The sequence below is a fragment of the Oryctolagus cuniculus genome, chromosome 1 (assembly GCF_051225735.1).
Source record: "Oryctolagus cuniculus isolate XC-2025 breed Fujian yellow rabbit chromosome 1, ASM5122573v1, whole genome shotgun sequence".
Taxonomy (NCBI): Eukaryota; Metazoa; Chordata; class Mammalia; order Lagomorpha; family Leporidae; genus Oryctolagus; species Oryctolagus cuniculus.
Window position 1 is genome coordinate 19,024,372 of NC_142867.1, and position 17,258 is coordinate 19,041,629.

A 17,258-nucleotide genomic window follows, 5' to 3' on the forward strand; every position below is an offset into this window, starting at 1 on the left:
TTAGCAGCCTAGCAAGAATATGGGTAACCTTAGGTCTGTCCCTTAGTAAGAGTTTTCAAGCCTGTCCTTTGGAATCCAGGTTTCTGCTTGAACACTTGTTTGGATTGGAGGTGTTAGATTACTCATAAATGGTCTTTACCCTCACTAAGCTGACTCCTGTTTTGGTCTGGTGATGGTCCAAGGCTTTAGGAAGGTGAGTTATTTCTCTAAATTAGACACAGGTGTGCTGGCTTTAAAGCACCTCAATCTTTCCTGTTGATATCATGCAGAGATTACTCCCTCTGTGGAAAAAAAATTAAAATTTATAGATAACCTTTCCCAATCTTAGAGACCAGTCCCTGAGGTAGGTTTGTTTGTTTGTTTGTTTGTTTATTTATTTTTGACAGGCAGAGTGGACAGTGAGAGAGAGACAGAGAGAAAGGTCTTCCTTTGCCGTTGGTTCACCCTCCAATGGCTGCCGTGGTCGGCGCACCGCGCTGATCTGATGGCAGGAGCCAGGTACTTATCCTGGTCTCCCATTCGCCCATGGGGTGCAGGGCCCAAGCACTTGGGCCATCCTCCACTGCACTCCCTGGCCACAGCAGAGAGCTGGCCTGGAAGAGGGGCAACTGGGACAGAATCCGGTGCCCCGACCAGGACTAGAACCCGGTGTGCCGGCACCGCAAGGTGGAGGATTAGCCTATTGAGCCGCGGCGCGGGCCCCAATCCCTGAGATTTATAAATGCAGTTTCTACTACTGTTTTCTCAAGAACTCTTCATATGAAATTAAATGACCACATATCACAATTGTATTTGCATGCAATATTGAAGATCCCATTTTACTTAGAAGCAGGGGGTGGTTATTTTTCTATTTCACCTCCTATTGCCTTCCTACTCATCTTGTGTCATTGTCTAAGAATTCCTTGGGTTGTACAGTAAAGGACATCTGTGAACGAGTGAGGTGAAGCATCGCAGGCTGCTGGAATTCTTTTCTGGGCTTTTGAGTTGACATGTGAAGAAGTGCCGAAGTCAGGGGAAGTGAATGAAATAAGCAGTTTGTATTATGGGGGCTGTGTGTGCTTTGGCTGTTTCCTGCAGTAATTTTTTACAACCTTGGAGGAGGAATTAGGTTGTGATAGTGGGAACTGGTCATCTTTGTCTCTGAAACATTACCGTGGTAGCACCAAAAAAGAGGTCCCATCAGCTGAAGTAGAATCTCTCTCTAGTCGTCCTTCATTTGCCTCTTGCTTAAAAAATTTGTGGGCTGGAAGCATTTCCCTAAGGCCTGCAAACCCCTGGGTGACAGTAGGCTGCGGCCCCTTTAAGTCTTCAGTGTGTGCGGGGAGGGGTTCGGGGTGGGGCGGGCGCTCTAACAGCGGTGTTCTGGACTCCGCCCCCGGAGGAGGCGTTTCCCAGCGGCTCGGCCGCACCAATGCCACCACCCCCGCCTGCCCGGTATTCCTGCCGATCCTGCTCGGACCTTAGGGCCCCGACCTCTCCCTGCTCGGGGAGCGTAAGTGTCAAACTGCGGGCGAGGGGCCAGGATCCCAAGTCCGTGCCGGAAGTCTGGAGGACAGTATGGGGGACTTTCTTGGCCTATCAGAGGCTAAGGCGGTGAAAGAGCGTAAACAATGCCGGCTGCAGTGAGCTAAAGCCCCGGCATCTGCTCTACCTCGGGGTGGTGACAGCCCAGCGGCCCTAGGGTGTTTGTTTGGATAAGCAGCGAATGAGCAGTGCTCACAACCAGGGTTTGCCCCAGCCTGGTACCTACTTGGGGTGAGCAGAGGATTGCCTTTACCAGAGTATAACCCAGTTGAGCTGGATGGGTGGAGCTGAATCCTGTGCACTGGGCCTTGGTGCCTTAGCCTGGGATTTAGAGACCTGGGTAGCTTTGGGATGAGTAAGCGTTAGTTTTTCAGCTACCTTGCTACAGTTGAACAATAACTTTGAAAGTTGACCTCATTCACAGAAGGATTTAGCTTTCCATCTTCCCAAAGGCCTACGTTTGTCTTCAGTTCCTCTTTGGAGACATTGACTATGCTCATCTGTTGGGAACAATCTAGTTAACCTTCTTTCCCGCTGATAAGAATAGCAAGATAGGAAAGAGACAGCCCTTTAGTCCTCTGTCTCGGGAGGAATTTGTGGGAGGCCACTGTTACTGGACTAGAAAAGCAAATACACTAGAGTTTGTTGAGATACCCTGCTAGAAAAACAAGCAGTTCAAATTTCTGGCCCCCGATGATGCATACACCAGCAAAAGGATCACACTTATCCTTGTTAATGGGGAATACCTGAGGGCAGTGTGTGTGTGTGTGTGTGTGTGTGTGTGTGTGTAATTAGAGGGAAAGGTTTTTTATTTTTGTTATCTGCTACTTAGAGATGAGATTTTGTCTGGCTGTGGTCAAGTTAATAAAAATCTTAAATTATCTGTAACAATTACATAATTGTTATGCATTAATCCAGTTGTCCTTCCTGGGCATGGTTTGAATGAAGATCTCTGGGCATGTATAAGCATTTTATTTTACCTTTGTTTTGTAATTATTGCCTTTTGTAAAAAAAAAAAATCCTGTCAGGCCTTGTTGGTCATTCAAAGGGGATTGCCTTTTGAGTAGGCAGCAATTTCCATAAACTCCTCTCAGACTCACTGAGCTCCTGCAGTAGCATCTCTCTAGCCTGAAGTCAGAGTTCAGGAATGGTAATCTAGTCCAGATCTCTTGTATTGTGATATTGAAGAGCTTTTTTGGGTCAGGAGCTTGGGAATTTGCCATACAATTAGTTGTACTGCCAATGCTTCCTTCCAAGTAGGAGACTAAAACAATCTGTTTAGTAGCTTTGTATTCATTCTTATAGACTGTCAAATTACAGCGTAAGTTTAAAATGAAAGGACACTATACTTGGCTCTTAGGTGGTAGAAGAGTAGTAGACTGAGAAGTAGTAGATAAGTTTTAGGCTTAATTCTAATGTTACTCATGACTTAGTCTCTCTGTGTCTAACTTCTTATTGGTTGTTGAATGAAAAAATGCATAGATTTCTGAAGTCTGTATTTTATTATAGTACATAATCATTTTAGTAAGAAATTTGTTATTTATTTGGATGCCAGACTGGAAAATTAGATAGTTTAGAAATTTATTCAACGTTCTGCTTTTAAGTATAACCTTGAAAACATTTCTTAACCATGGTCTAAAAATAAACAATTTTAACTAAATAATTTTCAGCAACAATATGGACTATATGATATTTGAGCTCGTTGGAAGGTATTTTTAGATAGATTGGTAGTGTGAGATTATAATGCTTATGTAGAACAGTTTTATTTTACCTGACCTTCTTGCCTTTGTTTCTGTTGTAGATTGGGATAAAACCTGAGAACTATGAATAATTTGAAATTTCTAAATATTTGTAGTAGCAACTAAATAAAATGAATCATAGTAACATTATATAGTGTATATATATACACACACATATAATATACATATACATATACATATATATATATATATATAGTAACCATTATGTAGTTCAAAGTAATTTTGTTAATGCTTGGCCTTGTTGGAAATCTTAGTCCCCCTTAAGGCATCAAACTCTGTTATTTAATGAAACCTTGATTTTCTTTAAGTTTATAAAATGCAGTTCCTTTGTTCATCCCTAATGCTACATTTCCAACTACTTGAAGATACTATTTCTTGAGTCTGAAACCAGATTCATCATGTTCCTAACCTTTATTCTACTCCCCCAAAACAACCCAGAACTTCTAGCATTTTTTTTTGTCATTGGTACCTTTATTTTTCCTGTCTCTTGGATCAAGCCTCTTGCTTCCTAGTAGACTCTTCCACAGTCCTACATTCTTAGTTCCAAATGCTTATTTATTAATCCTACCTCTTTATTTATTTATCTATTTATTTTTTAAAGATTTATTTTATTTACTTGAAAGAGTTGGAGAGAGAGGTAGAGGTGAGAGAGGTCTTCCATCCGTTGGTTCACTCCCCAGATGACCGCAATGGCCGGAGCTGCGCCGATCCAAAGCCAGGAACCAGGAGGAGCTTCTTCCAGGTCTCCCACATGGGTGCAGGGGCCCAAGGACTTGGGCCATCTTCTACTGCTTTCCCAGGCCACAGCAGAGAACTAGATCAGAAGTGGAGCAGCTAGGAGGGGAACCAGCGTCCATATGGGATGCCAGCGCTTCAGGCCAGGCATTAACCCTCTGCACCACAGCACCAGCCCCATTCCTACCTCTTTAATATAACTCCCCTGAGTCTCACTTACTCATCCTTTCCATTCCTACTTCAAGAAGACTCCTAGTTTCACTCCTATTCATCTTACTCCTGGAATACTACAATAATTTCCTATCATGACTCTCTGTATGTCTCCTTTCCAATTCATTCTGTATAGCTTTATCTTTCTAAGGCAGATAGGATCATTCATTTTCTTGTTTCAATTCATTGGCTTCCACTGCTGTTTAGCTTAATAGTAAAAATTATCTTAATGATCTGACCTTAGTCTACATTTCTGGTCTTACTCTGCAATAAAGGGAGCCATTCAGTGTTCTCTAAGCAAGGTCAGTACTTTCCTACCTCTAAGGTTGTCTTATTTCCTCAGTCTGGAATATCTCTTCTTTCATCTTTATTTTTTTAAAATCCCACCTGTTATTCATAAATTCAGCTGCCACCTTTTCTATGAGGCTTTCACTATCATCCCACTGTCTTGTGGTTAATCCCGTCTTTGTTTTTGTTTGTTAAGATTTATTTATTTATATTTGAGAGCTAGAGTTACAGAGAGAGAAGCAGAGACAGAGAGGTCTTCTATCTGCTGGTTCATTCCCCAAATGGGGACAACAGCCAGGGCTGGACCAGGCCTAAGCCAGGAGCCAGAATCTTTTTCTGGTTCTCCCACATGGATGCAGGGGCCCAAACATTTGGGCCATCTTCTCTTGCTTTCCCAGGCACGATAGCAGAGAGCTGGATCAGAAGTGGAGCAGCCCAGACTCGAACCAGAGCCCATATGCTAGTGCTGTAGGTGGTGGCTCTATCTGTTGTGCCACGGTGCTGGCCCCTAGTTTTTTTAAAAATACTTTAGTGAGATATATAGTTTACTTGCTATACAGTTTACCCAGTTAAAGTGTGTGCAGTTCAGTGGCCTTAATATATTCATGGAGCTTTGTAACCATCACTACAATTTTAGAACATTTCCATTGCTTCCAAAAGAAGCCCTTGGCCACCCCCTTCCCCATTCCTGGGCAACTGGCAGATGTACTTTATTTATTCTGGACAGTTCATAAAATGTCATCATGTAAATATCCTTTAATGGCTTCATTGACTTAGCATAGTGTTTTCAGGCTTTACCCATGTCATTGCCCTCTTTAAATTGCTAAATAATGCACTGTATGGATTTACTATGTATTATTTATTTGTCACCAATATTTGGATTGCCTACACTTTTTGGCTATTTTGAATGTTTGGCTTTTTTATTGTTACATTTTATGAAATTGAAGTTCTAGTCTACATGTATTCCCTTTTATACTTCCTCTGAGGTCCTTCATTACTTCCTGAGTGTATTCTGAAAGTTCCAAGGACTTCACCTTCTTTTGTGATATTTGTTAGTTAAAATTTGCGTTTAGAGGCAAAGTTTAGCACAAGTGGTCACTTACATGACAAAGGAAAAACTTAAAGAATTACATTTAGATTTAAAACTACTATGAATCATACAGATTATAATCTACCACTCTTTAGTTTTTCCTTAACTCAGAGAAAGACTTCGCTTTTCAACTGGTAGAGTCAACTCTCCATGGAATAAGGGTTGCTAGGGGCTAGGGGAGGAATTGGACTGCCTGGCTAACCCTAAGTCACAATTAAACAGTGATCATTTTAAGTCCCAGTGGGTTGTTGGGCTGGATTATTTGCAGCTGATGATTAAGGATGCTTCTCTATTGCCAACTAAGTTTTAAAATTTATTTTAAACTTCTCTAAATTACCTCAGTCCTTTGGTGCAAATAAATTTGTCTTTCACATATATTCTCATTTGCTCTTCAGATTTTCATTGAGTTAGATAATCACCAAAATATGTCTTACTATTTATAAAGTATGAATACTCTTTGGTGTATATTTATCTAGAAACTACATGTAGATAGTGTAGTAATCTAACTAAACTTGGAACTAAGAACCCTCATTTAGGCCAGTTTCTCCTACTTAAATGACCTTGGGCAAGCAATTTTTTTTTATTCTTATGTGAGAAGAGGATGATGATACTTGCTTTATCCCAGTTTTTAAAATTGAAACTGTGTGAGGATTGAGATAAATAAGACAAAGTTCTTGCACAAGAAAATCTTAGGTTTGCAGAGAATAACCCCATAGCTGAGAATAATACCACCTTGCCCCCCCCCCCGAAAAAAAACTAGATTGAAATAATATAACTGTGTGTACATATATATAGTCAGAAATACATGTAAGTGATTAAATGTCTTCCTACTAGATTCTCAAATAAAATGATTATCATAAATACCTGTAAATACAAAGTGCTTTAAATAAAGGGTTAGGGGCCAGTGTTGTGGCACAGTGGGTAAAGCTCTGGTTTGGTGATGACAGCATTCTGTATCTGAGTCCTACTACTCCACTTCTGATCCAGTTTCCTGCTCATTCACCTGGGAAGGCAGTGGATGATGGCCTAAATATTTAGGCTCCTACTACCCTTATGGGAGACCAGAATGAAGTCCGTGGCTCTTGGCTTTGGTCTGACCCAGACCTCTCTGTTGCGGGCATTTGGGAATTGAACCAGTGGATGGATGGACTGTTACTCTGCCTTTCAAGTAAATAAATATTTTTTTTAAAGCTAACAATGTTACCACATTGAGAGTTCTCTTCTTTCTCTTTCTACCTCTCCTTCTCCAGGTCACTCTACCTTTCAAATAAATCTTTTTTTTTTTTTTTTCTTTGACAGGCAGAGTGGACAGTGAGAGAGAGAGACAGAGAGAAAGGTCTTCCTTTGCCGTTGGTTCACCCTCCAATGGCTGCCGCGGCCGGCACGCCGTGGCCGGCGCACCGCGCTGATCCGATGGCAGAAGCCAGGTACTTCTCCTGGTCTCCCATGGGGTGCAGGGCCCAAGTGCTTGGGCCATCCTCCACTGCACTCCCTGGCCACAACAGAGAGCTGGCCTGGAAGAGGGGCAACCGGGACAGAATCCGGCGCCCCGACCAGGACTAGAACCCAGTGTGCCGGCGCCGCAAGGTGGAGGATTAGCCTAGTGAGCCGCGGTGCTGGCCTCAAATAAATCTTAAAAAAAAAAAAAAAAAGTCAGTATTAACTGTTACTATTAGGAGGGACCTTAGGTTACTGGTACCTTAAACTCTTTGAAAGTACTCATATTATATTATAAAATGTAACTGAAAATGAGAAATAATGTCTCAAAATATTTTTGTGTATATAACTTCAGAATTACATTAGTTACTAAGCCTGCTGTTGGATTTTATTTAGTATATTAATGAAGAATATTCATATACTATTGATATATTATTCACATTTCAAAATATTTACATAAGTATATTTCAAAATAATTTCCTATGATGTTACTTATTTTATACATTAAAATGTTCTGTGAAAGTGTCTATAAGCTTTACCAGGAGTCTGTGGCACAAAATAAAGAAACTTTTTGTAGATCCTTCGTACAGAATAAGGGATAAATTATTTTAATTTTTATTTAAACAAGTCAGAGCCATATACTTAGCCTTTCTCTTAAGTATTAACTAGATCAAAGAGGTTCCCAATGAGGGGGATATAGTTCATTTCTTCTTTTTTTCTAAAGATGTATTTATTCATTTGAAAGGCAGAGAGGCAGAGAGAGAGAGGTCTTCATCCGCTGGTTCACTCCCCACATGGCTACAAGTGCTGGAGCTGTGCTGATCTGAAGCCAGGAGCCAGGAGCTTCCTTCTGGTCTATGTGGGTGCAGGGGCCCAAGAACCAGGGCTGTCCTCTACTGCTTTCCCAGGCCATAGCAGAGATTGGAAGTGGAGCAACCGGGCTTGAATTGGTGTCCATATGGGATGCTGGCACTGCAGATAGTTTTACCTGCCGTGCCACAGCGCTGGCCCCATAGTTCCATTTCTTTGTTTGACCAATGCATAAATTAAAGGAAAGAAAATAAAGGACCATAATAAAATTATCATGTCTGTAAATTGTGTGTCCTGTTATCTTTCAGGGATTTCTTTTTTTTCTTTTTTTGGTAGAGTGGATCTGGAGTTTAATTAAAACCAGAACAGGGGCACATTAAAGAAACAACAAAATATTTTTTGGTTATCATTTTTGAGAGTCAGAGCATCCCCAAACATTGGAGATCCAGGGTAGGTATTTAATTTTGAATTGTTTTGTGAGTGTATCGTTTTCAAGTAATTATTGTAAGTAAAATGTTTTCCTACTAAATTCAGTTTTGGGTATTTGTATTTACTCTTTTTTTAAATGATTTATTTTATTTATTATTTGAAAGTCAGAGTTACACAGAGAGAGGAGAGGCAGAGAGAAAGAGAGTGAGGTCTTCCATTCGATGGTTCCCTCCCCAGATGGCCACAACTGCTGGAGCTGTGCAGATCTGAAGCCAGGAGCCAGGAACTTCTTCCGGATCTCCCATGTGGGTGCAGGAGCCCAAGGACTTGGGCCATCTTCTACTGCTTTCCCAGGCCACAGCAGAGAGCTGGATCAGAAGTGAAGCAGCTGGGTCTTGAACCAGCGTCCGTATGGGATGCCGGTGCTTCAGGCCAGGGCGTTAACCCACTGTGCCACAGCGCCAGCCCCTGTGTTTACTCTTTTATAAAATGTTAAAATCAAGTCAACTATAATTTAGAAATGAAATATTTTCCAATTGAGAATGCCGAATATTGACAGTGATAATAAATTGACAACATTAATTGAACTCTTGCTAGATGCCAAGTACCTGGTCTTTGAGTTTTTATATATATATATATATATATATATATATTTTTTTTTTTTTTTTTTTTTTTTTTTTTTGACAGGCAGAGTGGATAGTGAGAGAGAGAGAGAGACAGAGAGAAAGGTCTTCCTTTTGCCGTTGGTTCACCCTCCAATGGCCGCCACGGCTGGCGCACTGCGCTGATCTGAAGGCAGGAGCCAGGTGCTTCTGGTCTCCCATGGGGTGCAGGGCCCAAGCACTTGGGCCATCCTCCACTGCCTTCCCGGGCCACAGCAGAGAGCTGGCCTGGAAGAGGGGCAACCGGGACAGAATCCGGCGCCCCGACTGGGACTAGAACCCGGTGTGCCGGCGCCGCTAGGTAGAGGATTAGCCTATTGAGCCGCGGCGCCAGCCTGAGTTTTATATTTTTAAGAGGGAATTTCAGAATGTTTCTGGAGAGGTAGGTGTGTTGGTGCAGCAAGTAAGCTTCTATTTGGGATGCCTACATCCTATATCAGAGAGCCAGTTTGAATCCTGGCTACTCAGCTTCTGATCCAGCTTCCTGATGATGTACCTGGGAAGGCAGCAGATAGTAACTCAAGTACATGGGCCCCAGCCACCAACATGAGATACCCACATAGAATCCTGGGTGCCTTGGCTCAGCCCAGGCTGTTGTGGGTGTTTGGGGAGTGAAGTAGCCAGGTGAAAGACTGTTGTTGTTGTAAAAGAGTGTGGAAAGCTAGGATTAAAAGATAAGAAATATAGGTATTATTTCTCAACATAAGTTCCATCAACCTCAAGACACTTCCGTAAGCAGTGATACCAGCCATTTATTCTACCCTTAAAGAACTGAGGGTCAGGGGCTGGTGTTATAGCATAATATGTTAGGCCGCTGCCTGGACCTGCATCCCAAGTGGGTGCTGGTTTGAGTCTCAACTGCTCCACTTCCAGTCCAGCTCCCTGCTAATGTGCTTGGGAAAGCAGCGGAATATGGCCCAAGTACTTGGGTCCCTGAACTCACATGGGAGACCTGGAAGAAACTCCTGGCTCCTGGCTTTAGCCTGGCCCAGCCCTGGCCCTTGGCAGTCATTTGGGGAGTGAAAGCAGATAGAAGATTCTCTCTCTCTCTCTCTTTTCTCTGTAACTCTTTCAATATGAGTTTATTTTTGTGCAAAAAAAAAAATTGGAATCCATGTATATATATATTTTTTTATAATATGCATACATAATGTGCCTGGGAAAGCAGTGGAAGATGGCCCAAGGATTTGGGCCATTGCCGTCTTTGTGGGACAGCTGGACGGAGCTCTGGGTTCCTGGCCTCTGTTTGGACCAGCCTCAGCTGTTTGCAGCTATTTGGGGAGTGAACCAACCAATGAATGGAGGAGCTCTGGCTCCCTCTCTATCACTCTGCCTTTTAAATAAATAAACAAATAAGTAAATCTTTAAACATACACACAAAAAAATAAAAGCCCAAATTTGTTAAGACTAGTACTGCTTTTTGGATTATTGTATATTTTTTCTTCCCTAGCACACCATTATTTATCATTTTGTATGAACAAGGCAATATGCATGTTGAACTGAATGGCTCATCTTCTGTCCTATATAAATCCTTTTTTCATCTGAACTCTATTCTTTCATTCTCAATATGTACTTTTTGTCGGTACTGTCATGCACTCCTTTAGTTTTGATTTCATCCATCTACTGATAACTTCAAAATTTTTATCTCCAAGTTGGATGTCTCTCTCTCCCCCTCCTACCCTACTCCTGTGTCCCTCCAGATTTTTTTTTTAAAGATTTTATTTATTTATTTGAGAAGTAGAGTTATAGAGAGGTCTTTGTCCACTGGTTCACTCCCTAAATGGCTGCAACGGCTGGAGCTGGGCTGATTTGAAGCCAGGAGTCTGGAGCTTCCTCTGGGTCTCACACATGGGTACAGGGACCCAAGTACTTGGGCCATCTTTCACTGCTTTCCCAGGCCGTAGCAGAGAGTAGGGTCAGAAGAAGAGCAGCCAGGACTTGAAACAGTGCTCATATGGGACGTTGGCACCACAGGCAGAGGCTAAGCCTACTACACCACAGCACTGGCCCTGGTCCCTCCAGATTTGAATCTGTAACTGCTGTGCCCACATCTACACTTGATGAGCATGCATCTCACTTAGCTTGTCCAAAACTTCATCTCTTTCCTCCTCTTACATCCCTTTACATTTGCTCAATAAGGGCATTATTTGACAATTAGAATGCTATTACCCTTTGGTCTAGGTTACTGTCATCTTTTATTTAGACTTCACTGCCCCCCCCCCCTTTTTTTTTTGCCAGGCAGAGTTAGACAGTGACAGAGAGAGAGTTATAGTCAGTGAGAGAGAGAGACAGAAGTGAGAGAAAGAGAGAAAGGTCTTCCTTCCATTGGTTCACTCCCCTAATGGGCGCTGCGGCGATCCGGAGCCAGGAGCTGGGTACTTCCTCCTGGTCTGCCATGCAGGTGCAGGGACCCAAGCACTTGGGCCATCCTCCACTGCCCTCCCGGGCCACAGCAGAGAGCTGGACTGGAAGAGGAGCAACCGGGACTAGTACCCAGCGCCCCAACCGGGACTAGAACCTGGGATGCTGGCGCCGCAGGCAGAGAATTAGCCTAGTGAGCCGCAGCACCGGCCCAACCTCACTGCCTTCTAACTGATTTTCTTCCTTACACTGCCTTTCAAGCGGATTTTTTTTTTTTTTTTTAAGGTTTACTTTTTATTTGAAAGAGTTACAAAGAAGGAGAGACAGACAGAGACATCTTCCATCTGCTGGTCCACTTCCTTAGATGGCCCCAATGGCCAGGGCTGGACAAGGCCAAAACCAGGACTCCCACGGGGGTGTGGGAGTCCAAGCAGTTGGGCCATCTTCCACTGCCTTTCCCAGGCCATTAGTAGGGAGCTGGATCAGAAATGGAGCAGCTGGGACCTGCACCAGCCCCCATACAGAATACCAGATCCCAGGCAGCAGCTTTTACCTCAGCTGTTCTCTACATTTACATTATGTGGTCTTTGAAAAATCACAAAGTTGATAACGTATGTTATTTTCCTATTTATAGTCCTTCAAAGGCTCTTTTTGATTTTGGGTTTAAATTCAAATTACCTAACATTGCTTACAAGGCTTTACAGGGTCTGACCTTTACTATTTTCCAGCCTCATTCTATACTTTTATTCTTCTTGCTGCATTTTTATACCTTACTCCATGCTATGAAAGTTTCTGAACACTTATTTCCATTTCTGAGCTTCTCTGAAAACAGTTTATGAACCATTGCAAGTCTTTTAACCATTTTGTGCCCTCCCTGGAATTAATTATTTTAAAGTGAATGGTGTTGTGTACCTCCTCTATCTAGTTCCAAAGCATTCCTATCATTGCAGGGTACCCAGTACTCTGTTATCCTTTAAGTATTTTTTTTTTCTCTACTCTTTGCTCCCTGTATCCCGTGACAGCTACCTATATGCATTTTTTTTTTCCTATGGACTTACTCGTTCTGGATAGCCCTTATAGATAGAGTCATACAATATGGGACCTTTGGTGTTTGGCTTTTTTCACTCAGCATAATTTTTTTTAAGATGTATTTATTTATTTGAAAGTCTGAGTTACAGAGAGAGGCAGAAAGAGACGTCTTCCATCTGATGATTCACTCCCCAATTGACTGCAATGGCCAAAGCTGTGCGCTGATCCAAAGCCAGGAGCCAGGAGCTTCTTCTGGGTCTCCCATGTGGGTTCAGGGGCATAAGGACTTGGGCCATCTTCTACTGCATTTCCAGGTCATAGCAGAGAGCTGGATTGGAAGTGGAGCAGCCAAGACTAGAACTGGTGCCCATATGGGATGCTGGCGCTTCAGGCCAGGGCGTTAACCCATTGTGCCACAGCACCGGCCCCAGGATGTTTTTGAGGTTCATCCACATAGAAGTATGTATCAGAATTCCCTTTTATTGCAGGGGAGTATCCCATCGTGTGTGTGTGTGTGTGTGTGTGTATATATATATCAATTTATTTATCTACTGATAGACAGTTGGTTTCTTTTGGGGCTATTGTGAATAGTGCTGTTATAAACACATGTGCACAAGTACTCATTTGAGTACCTATTTTCTGTTCTCGTGGATACATACTTAGGAATAGAATTATGGGGTCATATTATAATTCCATGTTTAACTTCTTATGGAACTGCCAATTTTTCTTCTACAGCAGCTGGACCATTTTGCATTCATCTGCAGAACTTTAAATATATATTGATTTAATAATTTTTTATATTTTAATAAACATGCCAGTGAGCAATTGATAAGAAAAAAAAGACTGGTCTTTTCACTACAGAGTTTAAAAGTTTGGCATAGGTCATTCATTTTCTTTGCTGTTTAATAATACATTCTGAGCCGGCGCCGTGGCTCAATAGGCTAATCCTCCACCTTGCAGCGCCGGCACACCGGGTTCTAGTCCCGGTCGGGGCGCCGGATTCTGTCCTGGTTGCCCCTCTTCCAGGCCAGCTCTCTGCTATGGCCAGGGAGTGCAGTGGAGGATGGCCCAAGTGCTTGGGCCCTGCACCCCATGGGAGACCAGGAAAAGCACCTGGATCCTGGCTCCTGCCATCGGATCAGCGCGGTGCGCCGGCTGCAGCGGCGGCCATTGGAGGGTGAACCAACGGCAAAGGAAGACCTTTCTCTCTGTCTCTCTCTCTCACTGTCCACTCTGCCTATCAAAAAAAAAATAATAATAATAATACATTCTGTGAGCATATCACTATTTATTCATTGTCTTATTGATGAATGTGTGAAGTGTTTTAACTCATGAGCAATATTACTGTGAACATCTTTATGTAGTCTTCTGGCACAATTGGCATCAGTTTCTAGGATGTATTTCTGGAAATGAAGTTGCTGAGTATCATGTTATGTGCATCCTCAGTGTAGATACCATACTGTTTTCCAAACTGTTGTACTTTTTAGCTCTCACTATTGCTATGTGATTATTTGAGTTTCTGCAGATTGTTAAGGATTAACCCCTACTCCAAAATAGATTGTTGTTTCATGCGGATCCTGAAAAATACCATTGAATTCTAATTTTATAATTCATTAGTCTTTGAATATACATACATAAAACATTCCATGGAACAGTTCCTTCATTTTGATGGGAGACAATAAAGTGTAAAGGAAGAGGCATAGACTTAGAATTTTAGTGTAATCTCACTTCCTACCAGTTTTACTTCTTTGGCAAATTACTTAATCTTTGCATATAAAATAGGGAGCCTATATATTTGATATGAGTACACAGTGAGTTAACATGTTTACAAAGTACATTGCACAGCCAGTGTTGTGGTGTAGTAGGTTAAGCAATATGGGTGTCAGTTCGGAACCCAGCTGCCCCACTTCAATGCAGCTCTCTGCTAATGCACCAGGGAAGGCAATGGAAGATGGCTCAAGTGCTTGGGCCCCTGCACCCATGTGGGAGACCTGAAAGATACTCCTGACTCCTGGCTTCAGCCTGGCCCAGCCCCAGCTGTTGTAGTCATTTGGGGAGTGAACCAGCAGATGGAAGATCTCTGTCTCTCCTTCTCTGTCTGTAACTCTGCCATTCAAATAAATAAAAATCTTTAAAAAAAGTTCTTTGCACAATGCCTGATTCATAATAGACACTATCAAAGTCATCTATTAAATACTTGTTGAAAATATAATTTATGTTATGCCAGGACTAGGAATGGAGAGATAAGCAGACCTCTTCTGTTATTTATAATATTGAAAATTGGAAACAATTAAAATGTCAATAAGATTGATAATTATGATACATTTATAAAATGGAGTGTTATGTAGTCTTTAAACATCATTCTCAAATCTGGGAAAATGTAATAAAAAAGCTACAAGAGGACTTTATGTATATGTGTATGTATGTATTTTGAGAGAGAGAACATGCTTCCATCCGCTGATTAATTCTCTCAAGGCTTACAGTGGCCAGAGCTGGGTCAGGCTGAAGTAGGAAGCTGGGAGTTCAATCCAGGTCTCCTACATTGGGTGACAGTAACCCCAGGAGCCCAGTTAATTGAGCCGTATGTACTGCCTCCCTGGGTCTTCATTATCAAGAACCTGAAATCAGGAGCAGAACAGCAAATTGAACTCAGGTACTCAGACATGGAACAGAGCCTTTTTTTTTTTTTTTTTTTTTTTTTTTTTTTGGAAGATTTTATTTATTTGACAGAGTTACAGAGAGAGGGAGAGACAGAGAAAAATGTCTTCCATCTGCTGGTTCACTCCCCAAATGGAGCTGAGCCCATCAGAAGGCAGGAGCTTCTTCTGGGTTTCCCACATGAGTGCAGGAGCCTGAGGATTTGAGCCATCTTCTACTGCTTTCCCAGGCCATAGCAGAGAGCTGGATTGGAAGAGGAGCAGCTGGGACACAAACTTGTGCCCATATGGGATGCTGGCACTGCAGACAGAGGCTTAACCCACTACTCCACAGCACCAGACCTGGAACAGAGATATCTTAACCACTAGGCCAAACTCCTACCCCATCCTTATCTATTTTCAAGTTACTAGATTTTCTGCAATTAACAGATTATTTTGTAATCAGAAAATAATGTTATCTAAAGGAGTATAGCATAAATTTGTTGAAGGAATGTTAACTGTAAAACTCATTAAAGGATTTAAATATAAAGAATACTTATAAAGGAATCGTTTATTTAGAGTTTTTTATTACTCTGAGAGTTAGTTTTGCTAATGGGCAGTTAGGTAAGTTCCCTGTTGCAGTAAAAAAAAAGGTGAAAGGCACTTTTAAGACGCTTATTCCTGAGAACTGCCTTCAAATGCACTTGGCTTCAGGAACACATAGATGTCTATCAGAGATAGAACATATAGTGCTCCCAGACCCCCATGATAAGCAATGAAACCCACTGTTTGCTGATTAGACAATAATTTCTATCCCTATCTTCCTGAGTGACTGATAATTCCTGCCTATGAAGACCAATCAAAAGTGTGTATTTAGACATAGCTTGAATACTTTAATCAATCAAAAACAACACAATCTTTTTTGGTACCATTTTATGTGATAAAAGAGCCTGCACTAAGTGGTGTACCAGGTTAGGCTGCTGCCTGCCGTGCCAGCATCCCATGTGGGCGCTGATTCTAGTCCCTGCTGCTCCACTTCATATCCAGCTCCCTTCTAGTGTGCCTGGGAAGGCAGCATATAAGATGGCCCAGGCTTGGGTCCCTGCCACTCACAAGGGGGACATGACAAAGCTCCTGGCGCCCAGCTTCTGCTTGGTCCAGCCCTGGCCATTGGCGCCATTTAGGGAGTAGGCCAGCATGAAAGATCTCTCTCTGCCTCTGTAACTCTTTCAAATAAATAAACAAAAATCTTAAAAAAAAAAAAAAAAAAAGGCTATGCTTTGCCAACCGTGCAGGCAACTCCTCCCTTGAGGGCCCCTGCTTGCTTGCTTGCTTGCTTGCTTTTTTTTTTTTTTTAACACTTATTTATTTATTTGAAAGAGTTACACAGAGAAAGGAGAGGCAGAGAGAGAGTGAGAGAGAGGTCTTCCATCCGATGGTTCATTCCCCAATTGGCCGCAATGGAATGGGTTGCAACGGGCAGAGCTGCGCTGATGCAAAGCCAGGAGCCAGGAGCTTCCTCTGGGTCTCCCATGCAGGTGCACTGGCCTAAAGACTTGGGCCATCTTCTACTGCATTCCCAGACCATAGCAGAGAGCTAGATCAGAAGAGGAATAGTCGGGACTAGAACCGGTGCCCATATGGGATGCTTCAGACCAGAGTGTTAACCTACTGCACCACAGCGCTGGCCTCAAGGGCCCCTGCTCTAAATAAAGCCTTCTCTTCTGCTCACTCTTGTTGTCTGTGTGGAAATTCCTCTTTGTCCAGAACTGACATTGTCCTCCAGCTGTAACACTACTTCATATATAGGGTCATATTTATTAGAATTAGGTAGAAAGCTAGGTGATGTTGAAATTTTTTAAGACTTATTTTTCGGCCGGCGCCGTGGCTCAATGGGCTAATCCTCCGCCTTGCGGCGCTGGCACACCGGGTTCTAGTCCCTGTGGGGCCGCCGGATTCTGTCCCGATTGCCCTTCTTCCAGGCCAGCTCTCTGCTGTGGCCCAGGAGTGCAGTGGAGGATGGCCCAAGCGTTTGGGCCCTGCACCCGTATGGGAGACCAGGAAAAGCACTTGGCTCCTGGCTTCGGATTGGCACAGTGCGCCGGCCGTGGCGGCCTTTGGAGGGTGAACCAACGGTAAAGGAAGACAATTCTCTCTGTCTCTCTCTCTCTCTCACTGTCCACTCTGCCTGTCAAAAATAAAATAAATTAAAAAAAAAGACTTATTTTTTATTTGAAAGGCAGAGTTATGAAGAGGCAGAGAGTGAGAGAGAGGAAAGGAGGAAGGG

At 42.6% G+C, this 17,258-nt stretch overlaps 1 protein-coding gene across 3 annotated transcripts in view; it reads left to right on the plus strand.

Moving 5' to 3' along the window:
* The window catches only part of CKAP5 (cytoskeleton associated protein 5), a 113,019-nt gene that overhangs the window by 16,571 nt on the left and 79,190 nt on the right, over window positions 1-17,258 (plus strand). Inside the window, exon 2 of one of the 3 annotated variants that reach the window (XM_089327065.1) lies at window positions 8,191-8,304. The exons of 1 other annotated variant lie outside the window; for it this stretch is intronic. The gene's annotated coding sequence lies outside the window, so the exon portion shown is untranslated. Of the gene's footprint in view, window positions 1-1,353; window positions 1,493-8,190; window positions 8,305-17,258 lie in introns of those variants that run through there. One more of the 3 variants, XM_002709083.5, reaches the window with a different exon arrangement.